Below are 19,512 nucleotides of genomic sequence, written 5' to 3'. Positions count from 1 at the left end.
TCATATATCCATGAGCACGTTTGTTCCATATTCATTAATGCAGTCATGGTGCTGTATGTACCAGGAAAAATCTAATTTCAACCCTGATCTTCTGAAGAGGTTGTCATTCAGACGAGACATTCTTCTTTGTCAATTACTTAATTTCACAAACAAAAATCAAACTGGTATCTTCCCTGAGAGTCTATTTGTAAAAATAAAATCAGAGAGACAACAAAGAAAGCTTAAAGACAATAAAGATAACAAGGACTGAGGCAAACTCTGTTCAGAAGCAAACTCCCTAAATAGCAGTGTGCATTCCACAGGTGCATCCCAGGTGTCTGTTCCCTGGGCATAACAGGAAATGCTAATTATGGTTTTATTTTTAGTGACATCAACTGATGGCACAATTAGAAGAATAGCTCTATAAAATGATGTGGCACTTCATTTTATTATTATGAAAAACAGACTTATGCAATACTGTTCAGAGTTACATTCTAAAATTAAACATCAGAATGTTTAAACACCTTGCAAAATAAAAGAGCCTTTTCAGAGCAGCTGAAACCACGTTTACATGAATGACTTGAACTGCTTAAGCTTAGCTAAATCCACTAGAGATAGCTCTCATAAGTTAAAGGAAATTCCAAGAAACGCTTTGCGTTATGATTTGGCTAATAGATCCCCAGTTTCCTTTTATCACATCTGCTCTAGTATTAAGAACAGAACATGGTCTACCAGCAGTGCTAGTAATGAAATATTACTTTACAGGCTTGTCTAGAACAGCCAAAAATCAAGATAAATTAGCAATAAATGAAGCTGTCCCTAGATCTGATCGCACTGTCCCACTTCTCTTTCTGCAATTTTATTTGGGAAATGAGCACACACACAATTAAAAGAGTCATAACCACATCTTATTCTATTGTTTCCCGGACTCCATAATTTTTGTGAAAGCATCTGCTGCCATAGGCGCCTGAAGGTGGAAAATTAGCTAGTTTAATCTCACAGAATTTGAATTTCTTTCTCCAAAATGCTTCAGCCTCTCCTGAAAATGCTTGTTCATGTTGCAGTGTGGTTTCATGGATACCAAGCACCTTTTAGTATCTTAGCCATGGGTTTTCTGTATGTCAAGTAAATCTCTGAAGCCAATTCTAAAGCCTCTATTGCTGCCCTGCAGGAGGCCAGCTAATGGGCCAGTGATCAACCCTGGGACCTTCTTGGTCTACATGCCTCAATGTTTCATTATTTACTACATTTAGGATTCGCCTGGAGTCTCCAGGGATTGAAGGTCAATCTCCGGCTCCCTGATTGCTGCGTGCAATCTTAGAGAAAAATCATTGGGACATTAAAAAAGGGTTTCTTTTTTGGCATTTTCTTTGAAAATTTTTCTTTTCCAGATATCCTGTACCGGATTTCGGAGCTGGAGCTGCGGGTGGACTCATTGTGGAGCATCCGCGATGCTGAGCAAGTCGTGGATCGCACATTTAGCGAGGTGGTCACACCGCAGGTGAAGATTACACAGGCAGAAAGGGAATTGGTGACTATCAAGAACAGTAAAAGACTCAGGAAGGTAGTGCAGGAGTCCCCTGTGGTCACCCCCCTCTCTAACAGATATACCGCTTTGGATACTGTTGGGGGGGATGGCCTCTCAGGGGAAAGCAGCAACAGCCAAGTTCACGGCGCCGTGGGTGGCTCTGCTCCTCAGAGGGGCGGGAAGAAAAGAAGTGGCAGGGCTATAGTGATAGGGGATTCAATAGTTAGGGGCACAGACAGACGCCTCTGTGGCCACAAACATGAATCAAGGATGTTATGTTGCCTCCCTGGTGCCAGGGTCCAGGATGTCACGGAGCGGCTGCAGGACATTCTGGGGAGGGAAGGTAAACAGCCAGTGGTCGTGGGACACATTGGTACCAACGACATAGGTAAACTAAGGGATGAGGACCTGCAAGCTCAGTACAGGAAGTGAGGAGATAAATTAAAATGCTGGACGTCAAATGTAGGAATCTCAGGATTACTCCCAGTTCCACATGCTAGCGAGAGCAGGAATAAGAAGATAGACCAACTGAACATGTGGCTGGAGAGATGGTGTAGCCAGGAGGGATTCAGATTCTTGAGGCACTGGGACCGGTTCTGGGGAAGGTGGGACCTGTACAAACCGGACGGGCTGCACCCAGGCAGAGCTGGGACCAGTATCCTTGCAGGTGCTTTTGCTAGTTCTGTTGGGGAGTATTTAAACTAGTGTGGCAGGGGGATGGGACCCCAGGAGTAGGATCAGGTAGGTCAGATTCAGATCAGAAAAATGGAGGTAGAACACTAGCTAGGGACATTGTGATAGACACGGAGTTACAGGAGAAGCAAAGTTTACAAAGTGTTCAGCAAGGGAAATTGACAGGGTTAAACTGTTTATACTTCAATGCAAGGAGTATTACAAACAAGGTAGATGAGTTAAAGTCACAGGTAGACACATGGCAGCAGAATGCCATTGTTATAACGGAGACCTGGCTAAAGGAGGGACAAAACTGGCAGCTTAATATCCCTGGTTATAGAGGCTTCAGACACGATAGAGTAGGAGATAAAAAAGGAGGGGGTAGCACTAATGGTTAAAGAATCAGTTCCAGTTGTGAGAAGGGATGATATACTAAATGGGTCAACAAACGAAGCTTTATGGATTGAGCTTAGAACTAAAAAAGGGGCAGTCACACTACTGGGAGTATACTACAGACCCCCAAATAGTGAAAGGGAAATAGAAGAACAAATATGTAGGCAAATTTCTGCTTGTAAGAACAAGAGGGCAATAATAGTAGGAGACTTCAACTATCCTAATATCAACTGGGATTCAAACAATATAAGGGGCTCTGAGGGAGAAAAATTCATGCAGTGTGTCCAGGAAAAGTTTTTCAACCGATTAGTGACAAACCCAATGAGAGGAGATGCAATTCTAGACCTAGTCTTGGGGAACGAAGAAGGGCAATGAGTGAAGTGACAGTTGGCGACCATATCGGGGACAGTGATCACAATTCAGTTAGATTTAGCATCACCATGGAAAAGGACAGAGATAAGACAGGAGTAAAAGTCTTGAACTGGGGGAAGGCAAATTTTGCAGAAATGAGAAGGGACTTGGCTGAGGTGGACTGGACAGCACTGCTGGAGGATAAAACAGTGGAAAATCAATGGGAAGCACCAAAATGCGAGATCCTAATTGTACAAAGTAGACATGTCCCCTACAAAAATAAGAGTGGTACTGCCAAATCTAGACCCACCTGGTGGTCTAGAGGAATACAGGGGAAGATCAAACAGAAAAAGAAAGCATACGATAGGCACAAAGAACTAAGCACTACAGATAGCCTAGGTGAATATAGGAAGTGCAGGGACGAAGTAAAAAAGGAAATAAGGAAATCAAAGAGAGGGCATGAAGAAAGATTAGCTAGTAAAGTTAAAGACAACCCAAAGATGTTTTACCAATACATTAATGCTAAAAGGTTAGTTAAGGAAAAAGTGGGACCTATCAGAGATGAAGATGGAAACTTGTGTGTAGATGCAGAGGCTGTGGGAAGGGCTTTGAATGAATACTTTGTCTCCGTTTACAAAGGAAAGGGGGGATGTAGATACAGTAGTCCAGGAGGAACACTGCGAGATATTGGACGGGATAGTCATAAAGAGAGAGGAAGTACTCGAAGGGTTGAAATCCTTGAAAGTTGATAAGTCACCAGGGCCAGATGGATTGTTTCCGAGGCTGCTGAAGGAAGTCAGGGAGGAGATAGCAGATGCTCTGAGGATGATTTTCCAATCTTCACTAGATACAGGGGAGGTACCAGAGGACTGGAGAAATGCAAACGTAGTTCCATTGTTTAAAAAGGGATCAAAGGAAATGCCAAACGATTATAGGCCAGTTAGTCTTACATTGGTGGTGAGCAAATTAGTAGAATCAATCCTGAGAGATAGGATTAACTGTCACATGGAAAGGCATGGACTAGTCAGGGATGGTCAGCATGGATGTGTTAAAGGAAGGTCTTGCCTCACAAATTTGATTGAATTCTTTGAGGAAGTGACAAGAAGGGTTGGTGAAGGTAGTGCAGTGGACGTTGTGTACATGGATCTTAGCAAGGCATTTGACAAGGTTCCACATGGCAGATTGGTCAGGAAAGTAAAAGCCCATGGGATTCAGGGTAATGTGGCAAACTGGATAAAAGGTTGGCTTTGTAACAGGAAACAGGTCGATGGATGCCCTTGCAAATGGAAAGTTGTCTCAAGTGGTGTTCCACAGGGCTCGGTGTTGGGACCCTTGCTGTTTGTGTTATATATTAATGATCTGGACGTGAACGTGGGGGGCACGATAGGGAAATTTGCAGATGACACAAAGATTGGCCGAGTAGTGGATAGTGTAGAGGATAGCCATAATCTGCAAAACGATATAGATGGGTTGGTGGAGTGGGCAGTAAAGTGGCAGATGGTTTTAACATAGAGAAGTGTGAGGTCATTCATTTAGGGAGGTCAAACAGTTACAGGGATTACACCATAAATGGGAATATACTAAGAGGGGTGGATGAAGTGAGAGATATTGGCATATAAGTACACAGGTCCCTGAAGGCAGCTGTTCAAGTAGACAAGATTGTAAAGAAGGCAAATGGAATGCTCTCCTTCATTGGCAGAGGTATAGAATATAAAAGTAAGGATATAATGTTGGAATTGTATAAAATACTGGTGAGGCCACAACTGGAGTATTGTGTGCAGTTCTGGTCACCACATTACAGGAAGGTCGTAATAGCTCTGGAGAGAGTGCAGAGGAGGTTTACAAGAATGTTGCCAGAGTTAAAAAAGTGTAGTTACAAGGAGAGATTAGATAGGTCGGGCTTCTTTTCCTTAGAACAAAGAAGGCTGAGAGGTAACTTGATTGAGGTGTACAAAATTATGAGGGGAATAGATAGAGTGGACAGGATAAAATTGTTTTCCTTGGTGGAGAATTCTAGAACCAGGGGATATAGATTCAAGATAAGTGGCAGAAGGTGTAGGGGGGACATGAGGAAGAACTTTTTTACGCAGAGGGTAGTGGGTGCCTGGAATTCGCTGCCCAAGTTGGTGGTAGAGGCAGAAACTCTATACTCTTTTAAAAAGTACCTGGATCTGCACCTTAAGTGCTGTAAGCTGCAAGGCTATGGGCTGGGTGCAGGAAGGTGGGATTAGAAAGGGCACCTGGGTGTCCTCGGGCTGGCATGGACAAGATGGGCCGAATGGCCTCCTTCTGTGCTGTAACTTTTCTATGGTTCTAAATAAAAATATTGAAAATGGGAAAAAAGGCTGTTTGGCTAACAGTCAAGCATCATCCATCCAATTGGGTAATGAGTCTTTTTGCTTTCTGATTGCATAGGAAGGCAGCATGTCACACGGGTGGATGTGTTGCCTGACTAATGGCAAGAGCGTGAAGGAAAGTTATGCCCAAGTCAGGAATAAATTTAATCACAACTGGCAACCCAGCTGTATTTGCTACCTGAGCAGAATTTGGCACAATTTATAATGACACATTTTTCAGTACAATGTGCCACAGATATTGCTGTAGGGACTTGCTGAAAAAGGGCATTGAGCTCCTCACAAAGGAGAAAAGGCAAAACTGGTCAATGGTTCAACCTCACCTGCCTATTAGCTCATGAAGCCTGCTCATGAGACCTATGAGTAGGGTGATCAACTGCCTTCTTGAACATAGGAGATGCATGGAACACCTGGATGGGAGAGAAGAAATAGAAAATGAAATAAGATGGCTTCATAAAATTGTTCTGCTCTGATTCATCAGAAAGGTATTAAACAGCTAGCGGGAGCGGTTTTACCTTAATGGGGTTAAAACATATCCAGGCACAGGGATGCTAGTAAATGTCGGTAGCTTAAGAATGCTGCTCGGAATCAATACTGGGGATTGAGTCAGCACATCAGGAAATGGGAACACGGTTAGACTTTTAGAACACTCCATTCCACTCCAACTAGACTCACCAACTTCTGCATTCTCCACCTGCCTCTGGAGGGAGAATGAGGGATGTCCTTAACTCCATAAGCCGCACTCCAGAAAAATCTATTTCTTTCTGCACAGAACAGTGCTTTGTAGGATATTTTGTGTCCAGACTTGATCCAAGGAGCTTGACCAATGTAATACAGCCATTCAATGCTAGTCACACCATGTCCCGTGTACTGGAGCCATAAGGAGCAAGGGGATCGCTGCAACCAATCAGGATTTGCGTACATAACTGGCAGGATTCTGTGGGGTAGATCCTTACTTTATGACAATGTAAAACAGGTGACAACAATTCACTGTCTTCCATTTTACACTGTGCAAAAATCAAAATCCACCCCACTGAGTTCCATCAAACACTAGAATCTCCAATCAGCAACTGGCTCCGTCAATTCTTCCATCCCTGGCTGTCAAACAGCAAGCTAAGGAGTTTTTCACAGGAAATGGTCCCCCAAGCAGCTCACATCCTCCAGCCCTTAAAGGCCTTAAGCTCCAACCACCAAGCAGACCCCAAATCTGTAAAGTCAATGCAGCTTCTTACTCTCGCCATCAAAAGATTTCAATATTTTCCAAGAGCAGTATGGAGGTAGAGTTTGCATTTACTGAAGTATTCTAACCTTCTGATCCCTGTGAAATACTAATACTGTAACTACTAGTTACTTGTCGCCCGCCTGCATGCAAGTAGAGGCTTCGACGTTGCACTTGAGTGCCTTTGTCTCACTAGGGATTACTGTCAAAAATGTTATTGTATAAATTTCTCACCACTATTTTAGCAGCTGACTTTGTCAACCTGCTTTTGTGAGAATCATGTCTCTCGTTGATTACCATATCTACACTCTGATGCCTCTGAAATGTTACCTGCCTACACCCTAACTCTCCTTTAACAATACTGCAATAAAACTACCTCAGTGATTGACTTCTGCAATTCTCCCCTCACTGGTTTTGCTACCCACACACTTCAGCTAATGCAGAACTCCATGGTTCACTCCTCTCCCTTCAGTATTGTCCTTGCCAATTTCCATGGACTCCATGTCCTCAACTTCAAATTCCTCTGCCGCTCATTACTCTATCAGAGAGATCTTTGCAGCCATATGTTCTGACTGCAGTCTCTGTTCAACAAATCTGGATGTTTACTTGTTTCCAGATTTCTGCACTCCATCATCAGAGGCCAGTCATTCTGTCACTATAGCTGAAATCTTCCTTGCTCCATAAAGGTGGGGAAATAAGTGGAAAACCCTGTTGGAATAGCTTCCTGACACCAAGCCTCCTTCAGATGATTTCCCTGGGGCAGGCATCATGGCAATTGGTAATGCATTCCAGGAGACAGACCGCCAATTAGGCCAAGTAAGGCCTCACATGGGGGCCATTTTCAGATGCCGACGGTATCTCATCGACATCGGACCAGCCCTCAGCTGAGTACAGAGGCCAGGAGCAACTTGGAGGTGACCTCCCAGCAGCAGTCCAGAGAGGCCTGCAGTTTTTCCTCTCACTGGCCCAATGAATGAGCCACATATATGAAAAGGCTGCAGCCGCAGCCAGAACCAATGCTGTGGAGGTGTTTCCCCTTCACGCTGAAGGCCCTAACAACTGTGGGCCCTCTTCATTTTTAAATACTCTGCAGGCTTCAGGGACCACCTCCATTTTGAGGGGTCCTCACACTCACCTTTCTGTGTGAGCAACATCCACCCTTCCCAGAGGGGCTGCCGGCCTTCCAGTGCAGTGGGCCATCTCATTGGGATCTGCCTATATCCGGATCCGCCCACCATCCCTAATTAGATGTCAAACATGGAGGCAGCCAATTAGGAACCCACCTCACGTAAAATTGCGCCAGCAGGTGCCTTGATGGCAAATACAGACTCGGAACCAACATACGATCCTCGTGTCTGCAGGTTCCCACACCTGGGGGAAAATTCAGCCCTATGCTTCTGGCCTCTGGAAATGTTTTTCAAAAAACACTTCTTGGTCTTACATTGTCAGCTATGGCTCAGTTGATAGCACTTTCACCTCTGAATCCAAATTATCTGGGTACACATTCCTCATTCGAGCACTTGAGCACAAAAACCGAGGCTGACTCTCCAGTGCAGTACTGAGAAAGGGCTGCACTGCCGGAGGTGATGCCTTTTGGATTAGACATCTGCTCACTAACGTGGATGTAAAAGATTCCATGATGCTATTTCGAGGAACAGGGGAGTTATCCCGGGTACTTTTCCCTCATCAACATCATTAAAACAGGTTATCTGGTGATTATCACATAATTGATGGAGTTTGCTGTGTGGAAATTGCCTGCCATGTTTTACACATTACAACATTGATATTATGACACAGCCGATGGTAAAGGCTGAGTTGTTCAAATCTCAGGGGGAAACTTGAAACAACTGTCATAACCCATTTTTTGCAATTTGTATGTTTTGAAAGCAAGAGGTTTTTTATAAAAGTAAATTAAACATTTATTAATACAAGAAAGATTGTAAGCACATAGACATGTCTACAAAATTACTACTATAATAACTACATAAATCCCCTAATTAATCTGACTCTCAGTTAGACCCCCAGTAAGGCAATAGTAAAACACATAGGCCAGAAATTTCCCCTCATCCAGGGGGTTGTGCAGGGGCGGGGGCAAACCCCATCAGCGCCTCCGATCGGGTCTGCGCTGCCATTACACGTGGGCGGGCCAATTAAGGCCCACCCATCATGACGCTCACCCGGAAGCGCTGTGCACTCCCTGTGCAGGTGGGGGGTGGAATCCCTGAGTGGTTCCTTGTGCAGAGATCTCCCTGAGGCACAGAGGTGCCTCAAGGAGATTTGTTTCAGTGTTAAACTTTTAAATAAAGGGTTTTTAAACTTTTGAAACATATCCCCTCATGTGACACTATCACATGAGCTGGGACATGTTAATGAAATTTTGGAAAACATTTTACTGATTTTTTAAACACTTCATGAAACCTCATCCCACCCGTGGATGAGGTTCCATGAAATATGCGAAGGCCACCTTGGCTCTTTGCCTGCCCGCCAACCTTAAGGTTGGACGGGTGGCTCATTTAATTGTTTTAATTAGTTTTTAACAGGCCTTAATAGGCCTTTGACAGTTCAGCAGGTGTGCATCTGATTCGGCTGCGCGCCGCCAAACTGACAATCTAAATGACGCGCGGTGACATTGGGACGCATGCCCAATGTCACCATGCGTCATTTTACATGTCGGCGAGTGGGCCCCACCCTCTGCATGTCGACAGGAAAATGTTACCCATAGATTTAAACAGGCCCCTGGCAAAGCACATTCTGGGCAGTCGCATTCAAAATTAGTTTCTTTCAGCTCTGGGTCCTTGCAGGCAGACTTAACACTTACAGGCTAAAGGCTTTAGATCTTAGAATCCCTCCCCCTTTTACTAACAGCCTTCTCTTCCTTTATTCATATTTTCCTCTTTGAATGCAAATTCTCATTGGCACTAGTTTTTTTTTAAACTTTAAACCTTCTAACAATAAAATCCTTCTATATTACCCACTTTACTAGTAAGCTTTGAAAAAATAGACACATTGTTTCTGAGCTTCACCTGGTTAGGTGTAATATTTCACCTGCTCTTTTGAATGGCCTATTTAAAAATGCAAATTGCCTCCTTTACACCTCACCTTCTATTTCCCTATGTTTATCTAATTACCATTTCAAACCCACTTTTCTTTATACATCAAAGCCTATGGACCAGCCGGATTTAATCCAATTAAGACACACACACGTACATATACACAAACATAGACACAGACACCAATAAACTCTACTTTAAAATAATTTCCAATAATGTTATAGACATTGTTATATGTTCTTGACAGTGGCTACACTTCAGAAGTACTTCACTGACTGTAAAGTATTTTGAGATACCATGAGATTGTGAAAGATGCAACATAAATGTAAGTCTTTATATTTTGATACTTCTCTCCCAACCTTCAAAAACCTTCCTAAACTCATGGATTAGAAATTTCCTTGCATAGTTCCACTTCTGTCATGAGTCCTGCGTCACCAGTTACTTCCTGTGTGATCTGCGTTGCAGCAGGAGAAGGACACCCACAGGTTTGAACATGTGGAGCCAGAAGGCAACAAATCAGCAAAATCCTAATATCACATCAGCCAACCTGCTGATGTGATGCCGGTATTCCAATTTTGGACCACACAGCTCCTGGGTACATATTCATTCATCACTTAAAGGTCTAACACAAGGCTGCAAGATGGGCACTAGACTGACATTCCTCAAAGGGCCAGGTGCCCAAATTGTAGGGAAAGTAACCTTTGGCAACATTTTCTGTTGCAAAGTGTCTGGATGTATACAGTGGAGTGCTTTTGGAGGCCTTTTCTGTTGAGCTGCTGGATTTGCTGCAGAGTGTTGGTCATTTTCACAAGGAGGGCAGAGGATCTGGTGACTTGTCCACACAATAGCTGCAACAGCCAAGGGGGCAGCAGTGACAGCGCCTCAGGATCTTCAGCACAACAGTGAGATTGAGCAGATGTCACGGATAATGCCCTCTATCAAGTTGGAGTCAGACTTTTCCAAGCTCCTTGACAGTGACAGGAGGCTGTCTGGCAAGCCAACCAATGCACCCAGCATCTCAGCGTGCATACCCATCAGTTGTCTCATGTATTCCACTCTAACAAGGTCCTCAGCTGAGTCCTCTGCTGCAGAACTTATCTGTGACCCCACCATCTGGTGAGCTGACAAACAAACTATCCTTCACTGTGCGGCCTGGCTCCAACCCACTTCTGCCTGGATGACTCACCACACGCTGATTCCAACTCAATACTTATCTCCATAGTACATGCTGTGCCAATATCTGAACTGGTTGCTGCGACATCAGATCAAGCGATAGGGCTTCTTCATCAGTGCTGTGCTGTTGCTCTCTCTCTTCCTCTTTGGGCTGCTGTGGCTACACAGGTGGGTGTCTGAAAACAGGAACTCAGGGGGAAGGGTAGTGTGAGAGAAGGGGTTTGGGGTGGGAAGCAAGAAGGCCCTGGTCACACCATCAGCAACTCGCTCACCATACCAGGCAGTAGGATAGGGGTGAGCTGGGAGTTAAGAAGGGGCATAGGGCAGGAACATACTGTCACCCTTAAGGTTCTCAGCAGTGCCAGGTGCCATGGGCTCTGTCACAATCAGTTCCATGATGCTTAGAGATATTGACCCATGGCAATCAGAAAATGCAGGTATCCTTGTTCTCTCCAGATCTGCTCTGTTCCCTTCTACTGTGTGCCACTTTGAATTGTAAGAGAGAGGGAGAATGTCAGTGATTGCCTAGCACTGTGTTTGGGTGATGTATCTGCCATTGCTGAAGGGATGTGGAGCCAGCAAAAGGTGGGTACGAGGCTGGCAACATTGGAATGTGTGCGAGGGTGAGATGGAGTATTTGGATGTTAAATATGAATCCTGAGTCTCAGGGAGCGCTGCTGGTTGAGGGTTGGGGGTGTGGTGCACTGAGCAGTGTGTGAGGTTGGTGAAGTGGTGGGTAGGAGATGTCATGCGAAGATACATTTAATAGCGTTAGTCACCTGCATGAGGCCATTAGACTTCTTGTGACTGCTGCCAGGTCCTCCGGTTCAGACTCTGGGGGTTGACCTCCCTGACCACCTGCTCAATTCGGAAGGATCAGTGCCACAAGGATCAGCGCTGGAGCCTCAACTATTTACAATCTATATTAATGACTTGGATAAAGAGACAGAGAGTAATGTATCTATGTTTGCTAATGATTCCAAGCTAGGTGGGGAGGTAAGCTGTGGGGAGGACACAGAGACACCACAAAGAGACATAGGCAGGTTAAGTAAGTGAGCAACAAGATGACAGATGGAGTATAATGTAGAGACGTGTGAAGCTATTCACTTTGGTCATAAGAATAGATAAGCAAAATATTTTTGAAAAGGTGTGAATCTTGTAAGTGTTGATGTTCAAATAAACTTAGGTGTGCTTGTACAAGGAACGCAGAAAGATAAAATGCAGGTGCAACAAGCAATTAGGAAAGTAAATGGCACATTGGCCTTTATTGCAAGGGGATTAGAGTACAGGAATAAAGAAGTCTTGCTCACCAAGGTTTTGGTGAGATTGCATCTGGAGTACTGTGTGCAGTTTTGATCTCCACATTTAAGAAAGGATATACCTGCATTGGAGGCAATGCAGTGAAAGGTTCACTAAATTGCTCCCTGGGATGAGGAGGTTCTCCTATGATGGGAGGCTGAGTAAATTGAGGTTATATTCTCTGGAGTTTAGAGGAATGAGAGGCGATTTCATTGAAACCTACAAAATTCTGTAGGGGCTTGATAGGGCGGACGCTGAGAGATTGTTTCTGCTGGTTGGGAGTCAAAAACACAGAGGCAGAGTCTCTGGATAAGGGGCCAATTATTTAGGACTGAGATGAGGAGAAATTACTTCACTCAAAGAGTTGTGATTCTTTGGAATTCTCTATCCCAAAGGGTTGTGGATGCTCCATCATTGAATACATTTAAGACTGGGATAGACAGATTTTGGGTCTCTCAGGGAATTTAGGGATGAGGGTATAGGCGGGAAAATGGAATTGAAGTTAAGCCATGATCGTATTGAATGGCGGAGCACTCAGTGGGCCATATGGTTTACCCATGCTCGTATTTCTTGTGTTTATATGTTCTGGGGGGTGGTGCTGACCCCTGTGAAACCAAAGGTTTCTCCTGCTGCCCACCTCCACCATTAATGCCTCCAGTGTCACACCCCTCACTTTGGGACTGCCTCTCTGCTTTGGTGTTCAATTTCTGACATTTTAAATTGCAGCAATTTTCTTCTATGTAGCTTCACTTAAAGAGGGGCAGCCTGCCTTTAAGAAGAGCAGGCTGGCTGCACTAAGTAGTTTGTAACCAATGTTACTCTACTCCTCTGCTGAACTCAGAATGCAGAGGAAGCTGGCAGGGCAAGGAGGAAGGAAGCAACACAGGATCCACTCAGACAGATGTTACAAAGGTGCAAATGAGGTAGGTGCACCAAGTTTGCATGTTACCCAGCTCAGTCTGAACCAGCATGGGCAGGTTGCAAATCATGACCACCGCATCCAAAAAACAGATGAATTAAACTGTTAATCCCTTGTCTTTAATAGTGTCATTGGTCTCTCCCCATTCCCCATACTTCCAGTTTGTTCTGACCAGTGTCCCCATCCCTTTGGCCAGGATTTTCTGTGCCCACCAGCGTTGGGTGTGTTCAGTGCCACGGGCAGACAATATGGTGCGATCAGTTTCACAATGACATTTTACCTGCCTGCTACCGCACTTAGCATAAATCTGGGACGATTCCACTCTTTGACTTTTGAAGTGTTTTCTTTTGATGAGGAGCACTACACAAATGTATTGCAGATCCAATACTTGCACTAGCAGTCATTTATTATTGGTTGCAGTGAGTCATGAGTCGTTGGGGAAATGGCGCAATTTGTATAAATCTGTGGGGGAGCAGATTGTTAGATAGGGGAAGCAAAAATAACAAACTTTAGCATTAAGCAGATTTAAGGATGAATGGACTAATCATCACTCCACAATTATTTGTAGCTTCATTCTACAATGTTCACATAATGTGTGTGGTTATCCAGTGAAGGCCAGCATCATTTACATATGAACATACGAGCATACGAAATAGGACCAGAAGTAGACCATTTAGCCCATTGAGCCTGCTCCGTCATTCAATCCTCAGAGTGTGCTGCAGCAGGAGACGCTACAAGGGAAAGGAATCACTGGTAAGTAGTGGGTAAGGTATTTGCTACTTTAATCACTGAAAGTTTAAGGTCTTTTTATGGTTTACAGTTTGTATATTCTACAGTAATGAGGATCAGGAAAGAAGGGCCCTAGAGTAATTGACTTAAAAGGTTTAATTTAAAGGGATAAGTCATGGCAGGAGCGCTCAAAGCTGTGGTGTGCTCCTTGTGCTCCAAGTGGGAAGCCGGGGACATTCCTAGTGCCCGGGACCAGCATGTGTGCAGGAAGTGTGTCCAACTGCAGCTCCTGGAAGCTCGGGTTTCAGAGCTGGAACGGCGGCTGGGGACACTGTGGAGCATCCGCGAGTCTAAGAGCATCGTGGATAGTAAGTTTAGAGAGGTCGTCACACCACAGATGAAGGGGCTTGAGGAAGGAAGGGAATAGGTGACCACCGGGCAGTCCAAGAGAAACAGGCAGGTAGTTCAGGAGTCCCCTGGGGTCCTGCTCACAAATCGGTATTCCATTTTGGAGGCTGATGAGGGCACTGGTTCCTCCAGGGAGTGCGGACAGAGCCAAGCTTCTGGCACCACAAGCAGCCTGTCTGTACAGGAGGGGAGGAAGAGAGGAAGAGCAATAGTAATAGGGGATTCTATAGTCAGGGGAACAGATAGGCGTTACTGTGGCCATCAACGTGACTCCAGGATGGTATGTTGCCTCCCTGGTGCCAGGGTCCGGGATGTCACTGAATGGCTGCAGGGCATCCTGAAGGGGGAGGGTGATAAGGCAGAGGTCATGGTACATGTTAGCACCAATGACAAAGGTAGAAAGAGGGATGAGTTTGCATCAAGAATTCAGGGAGTTAGGCAGTAGACTAAAAAGCAAGACCTCTCGGGTTGTAATCTCTGGATTACTCCCAGTGCCACATGCTAGCGAGCTCAGAAATAGGAGAATAGCACAGATGAATACATGGCTTAAGAGTTGGTGCAGGAGGGAGTGTTTTAGATTCCTGGATCACTGGGACCGTTTCTGGGGAAAGTGGGACCTGTACAAGCGGGACAGTCTACATCTGAACCAGAGCAGGATAACATCCTTGCGGGCAGGTTTGCTAGTGCTGTTGGGAGGAGTTTAAACTAATTCAGCAGGAGGAGGGGACATAGAATGTTAGCAGAATAGGGACACATCATAATACAGTAAAACAATCAAGTCAGAGGGAGTACAACTGCAATAAGTTTCAAGGGAGTAAAGCAAGACTGGATGGCCTCTACTTTAATGCCAGGAGAATTACAGGTAAAACGGATGAGTTAAGGGTGACGATTGACATGTGGAATTGTGATATAGTAGCCATCACTGAGATGTGGTTGAGGGAGGGGCAGGATTGGCAGCTCAACATTCCAGGATATAGAATTTTCAGGCGAGACAGGGGAAGGGGTAAAAGAGGAGGAGGCGTTGCATTATTAGTTAAGGAGTCAGTTACTGCAGTAAGGAGAGATGATATCTTGGAGGGGGCATCGAATGAAGCTTTGTGGGTAGAGTTTAGGAATAAAAAAGGGGCAACCACATTATTAGGTGTTTATTATAGACCCCCAGATAGCCAGCGGGAAATTGAGGAACAAATATGTGCACAATTTGTGGAGGTGTGTAAAAACAATAACAATAGGGTAATTATATTAGGTGATTTCAACTTTCCCAACATTAATTGGGATAGACATAGTGTTGCTATCAATCGAGGCATAGATTACAAAAGTAGGGAGGTTATGTTGGAGTTGTATAGAACCTTGGTGAGGCCACAGCTGGAGTACTGTGTGCAGTTCTGGTCGCCACATTATAGGAAGGAAGTGATTGCACTGGAGGGGGTGTAGAGGAGATTCACCAGAATGTTGCCCGGGATGAAACATTTAAGTTATGAACAGAGGTTGGATAGACTTGGGTTGTTTTCGTTGGAGCAGAGAAGACTGAGGGGCGACCTGATCGAGGTGTACAAGATTATGAGGGGCATGGACAGGGTGGATAGGGAGCAGCTGTCCACCTTCATTGAAGGGTCAGTCACAAGGGGGCATAAGTTCAAGGTGAGGGACAGGAGGTTTAGGGGGGATGTGAGGAAAATCTATTTTACCCAGAGGGTGGTGACAGTCTGGAATGCACTGCCTGGGAGGGTGGTGGAGGCGGGTTGCCTCACATCCTTTAAAAAGTACCTGGATGAGCACTTGGCACGTCATAACATTCAAGGCTGTGGGCCAAGTGCTGGTAAATGGGATTAGGTAGGTAGGTCAGGTGTTTCTCACATGTCGGTGCAGACTCAATGGGCTGAAGGGCCTCTTCTGCACTGTGATTCTGTGATTCAATAAGATCATGGCTAATCCATTTGTATTACTAATTCCACATCCCCATTTATCCCCAATAACCTTTGATTCCCTTGCCTAACAAGAATCCATCCACCTCCGTCTTAAAGATATTCAGTGACCCCGCCTCCACCACCTTCTGCGGCAGAGAGTTCCAAAGTCGCACAACCCTCTGAGAGAAAATGTTTCTCCTCATCTTTGACCTAAAATGCTGACCCCTAATTTTAAAGCAGTGTCCCCTAGTTCTGGACTCACCCACAAGAGGAAACATCATTTCCGTGTTCACCTTGTCAATACCATTCAGCATCTTATATATTTCAATCAAATCACCCCTCGCTCTTCTAAACTCCAGTGGAAACAAACCCAGTCTGTCCAACATTTCCTCATAAGACATACACTGACAGTTGAAATATTGGCCGGGGGAAGGAACTGTGAACCGCACAAATTTATTAAATAGAAATGGGCTGTTATTATGGTTATGTAATCAAATGCAATTGGTATTTATGTTGTAGGGTGTTGCATACCATTTGGTGGGTCTTAATGGAGTCTTTGTGGTCTTAAGTAGGTTAGCTCTATGGGCAGGACTTTCTGGTCGTCGGGCGGGTGTGGCAGGCGGACGCAGGAGTGGCCGCAAAACGGTCCGCCACCCACAATCAGGACCCGACTGCAATTTCATGCTGGCTGGCCATTAATTGGCCATTAATTGGTCAGCCAGCATGAAAGGCGCACTGAGGAGCTCAGCGCTGCCGGGGTGGGGGCGGGAGGAGGCGAGCGCGGAAGTCTGCGCAAGCATTGGGTGAGTGCACACTGAAAGCTTCCTGAAGGCAGGGAGCTGAAGAATTGTACAATCAAAAAGAAAGATTTTTGAAATGTTAAAAACTTGTCCTGACATAGAACTCAGTAAAAATAGCAGAGACATAACAAAAAATTATGTCTAGAAATTTTAATTTTTTTAAAATTACTGTTGGAAACCTCATCCCACCCGTGGTTTCAAAGGCGTCTGGCTGATTCACCCGTCCACCAACCATAAGGTTGGGCAGCAAAAAATTGCTTTCAATTACTTGATTAAGGGCCTTAATAGGCCTCTTAATTATCGGCGGATGCGCTGCCGATTCTTGTGCGTGCCCGCCAACCGAAATATTGTGCAAGTGTGTGATGATGTCAGGATGCTCGCCCAACGTGATTGTGCACTATTTCAGGCCTAGTCAGGTCAGGCACGCACCCACAGAGCGTAAAATCGTGCCCTATGTATTTATTAACTACAAGAAATATGTACATATATACAGTAAAGGGTTCAAGCTAGAAGCTGTCGCCTTTTTGCTTGTGCACAGAGCTCTGTCCAACAGTAGATGAGCCTCTAGGTGTGAGTCATGTGTTTTTTACATCACTGCGTGGGCGTTACTGTACTCAGTCCCATGTTAACTCTATATATGCTAGACCCTTATACTACACCACGCCCAAGTCTTTATCCAATGTATTTCAAGTTATTATAGTTTACCACATGTACTTACATCGTTATTATGACCCACTCTCCTCCCTTCAAGTCAGAGAGTTCATAGGTTCAGGTGCTCTGGAGAGCTTATAACCTTTCCATTTCTCACTTGTACTACTGGTGGAGGTGTGGTAGGCTCTGTCATTGCAGGCAAATTCTGTTGATTTGTAGGTTGTTCTGGCATCTGGGTATTCTCCTCGATGTCTCTCCACTGTACTGTGGAAACAGGTGGTCTAGGGCGGAGGAGGAGACTCCTCCTGTGTCTCTTGATTGTATCCTCTGGGGTGCCAACCAGGTAGGATTGAGGTTGACCATTGTCCTTCCTGATGATAGTACCCTCTCTCTCGAGGTCTTTAATCCAGGCCTTGTCATCCTTTCGTAATTGTGGTAAGTTTCTGGTGTGGCACCTTTTGTTGTAGGCAGAAGATTTTATTAGCTTTTTTCGGCAGGATTGGGAGTTGTGTGTGGAGTTTCTTGCCAATCAGGAGTTCGGATGGGGTCAGGCCGCATTATAACAGGGTGGAACTATAGGTCAGCAGTGCTGTGGTTAAATCCTCATTCTTTTTAGGACGGTGTGAGACTAGTGGCATATGGTCTGTTTTGATTGTGACTTTGAGGCCAATGATATAGTCTGAAAGCTTCTCACATGCCCACATGACTGTAAGGGCTTCCTTTTCTATGATGGCGTATCTCATCTTTGTGTCCAGTAGCCCTCTGGAAGTGTAATAAACCGGTCAGTGACTTCCATCCAGTTATTCCTGGAATAGGGTCATTCTTAAGGCGTGTGCACGAAGCATCTGCTACAGTGATGGTGGACATGGATGGGTCACAGTGGGCCAGAATGTCATGGACAGCAGCATTGCCCTGATGCAAGTGAATGCTTGCTCTTGACATGAGTCCCAGCACCATGTTTGGTCTTTCTTAGGCCGATGCCTCAAAGGTTCTGTGACCTGTGTCAAATTTGGTAAAAACTTTGCCTGCTGATTCACCATCCCCAAGAATCGCTGGAGGTGTGGAATCGAGGATGGGGCTGGGAACTCGCTAATAGCTTTAGTTTTCTGTGGGACTGCTGTGATGACTTTATTGCTGACAGGAACCGAATTGATGCTTTGGAGAACTCACGTTTCCCATTCATCATCAGGCCTGCTTCCTACAGGTGCTGTAAGTCGGCTGTGAGTCTCTTGTCGTGTTCCTCCACTGTTGTACCATGATCCGATACATTGTCCATGTGGCAAATGACCCCCTGCAGGCCTTGAAAAATGACCGACATCATACATTGAAATATTTCTGGTGCCAAAGTGAGTCCAAATGGCAGGTGGTTAGAGCAGAATCTGCTGCAGGGGGTAATGAATGTGGTCAGCAGCTGAACTGTTCATCAAAGGGAAGTTGCCAAAAGCCACTGTTGGCGCCCAGCTTTGAAAATACCATGCTCTTCGAGAGTTTAGTCAGGCTTTCGTCCACTGAGGGCACGGGATGTACTTCTCTGGCTACAGCTTTATTGAGCTGTGTCAGTTCGACGCAAATACAGATGGATCCATTTGGTTTTGGGACTGGGAACATCCCAGAACACCATGTGGTTGATTGTGTGACAGGGGAGATGACTCCCACATTTGTCATCTCATCCAGCTACTGTTGCACTTGCTTCATGAGTAGGTAGGGAATCTTCCGTGGCATGAATAGGCACACGGCTTTGGCATCCTCCCTCACTGTGCTCCAGTATGTATTTTTCAGTTACCCAGTCCTGTAAAGAATTTCGGGAACTCACTTTTATACTTGAAGCCAGGCCCTTGTTGGTTGACCTTGTGAATCTTTTGTAGAAGGTTAAGTTCGACACAGACTTTGTGGCTTAGTAGTGACCTACCCAGGTTGTGGGACACTAACAGGGTCTCTCAGCTTCTTTTATCCTTGCACCTCAGTGTCGCCTGCAGGGTGTCTTTTACCAGGAGCTTAATGCCTCCTGCTCTATATAGGTGTGCCAAGGGTGGCATCAGCTGCTGGGTCATCAGCCGCTGGGTCACCAGCCCTGGTTCTC

Source organism: Cetorhinus maximus, chromosome 1 (genome assembly GCF_964194155.1).
Source record: "Cetorhinus maximus chromosome 1, sCetMax3.hap1.1, whole genome shotgun sequence".
Lineage (NCBI taxonomy): Eukaryota > Metazoa > Chordata > Chondrichthyes > Lamniformes > Cetorhinidae > Cetorhinus > Cetorhinus maximus.
Note: the sequence above shows the minus strand (reverse complement) of the source record.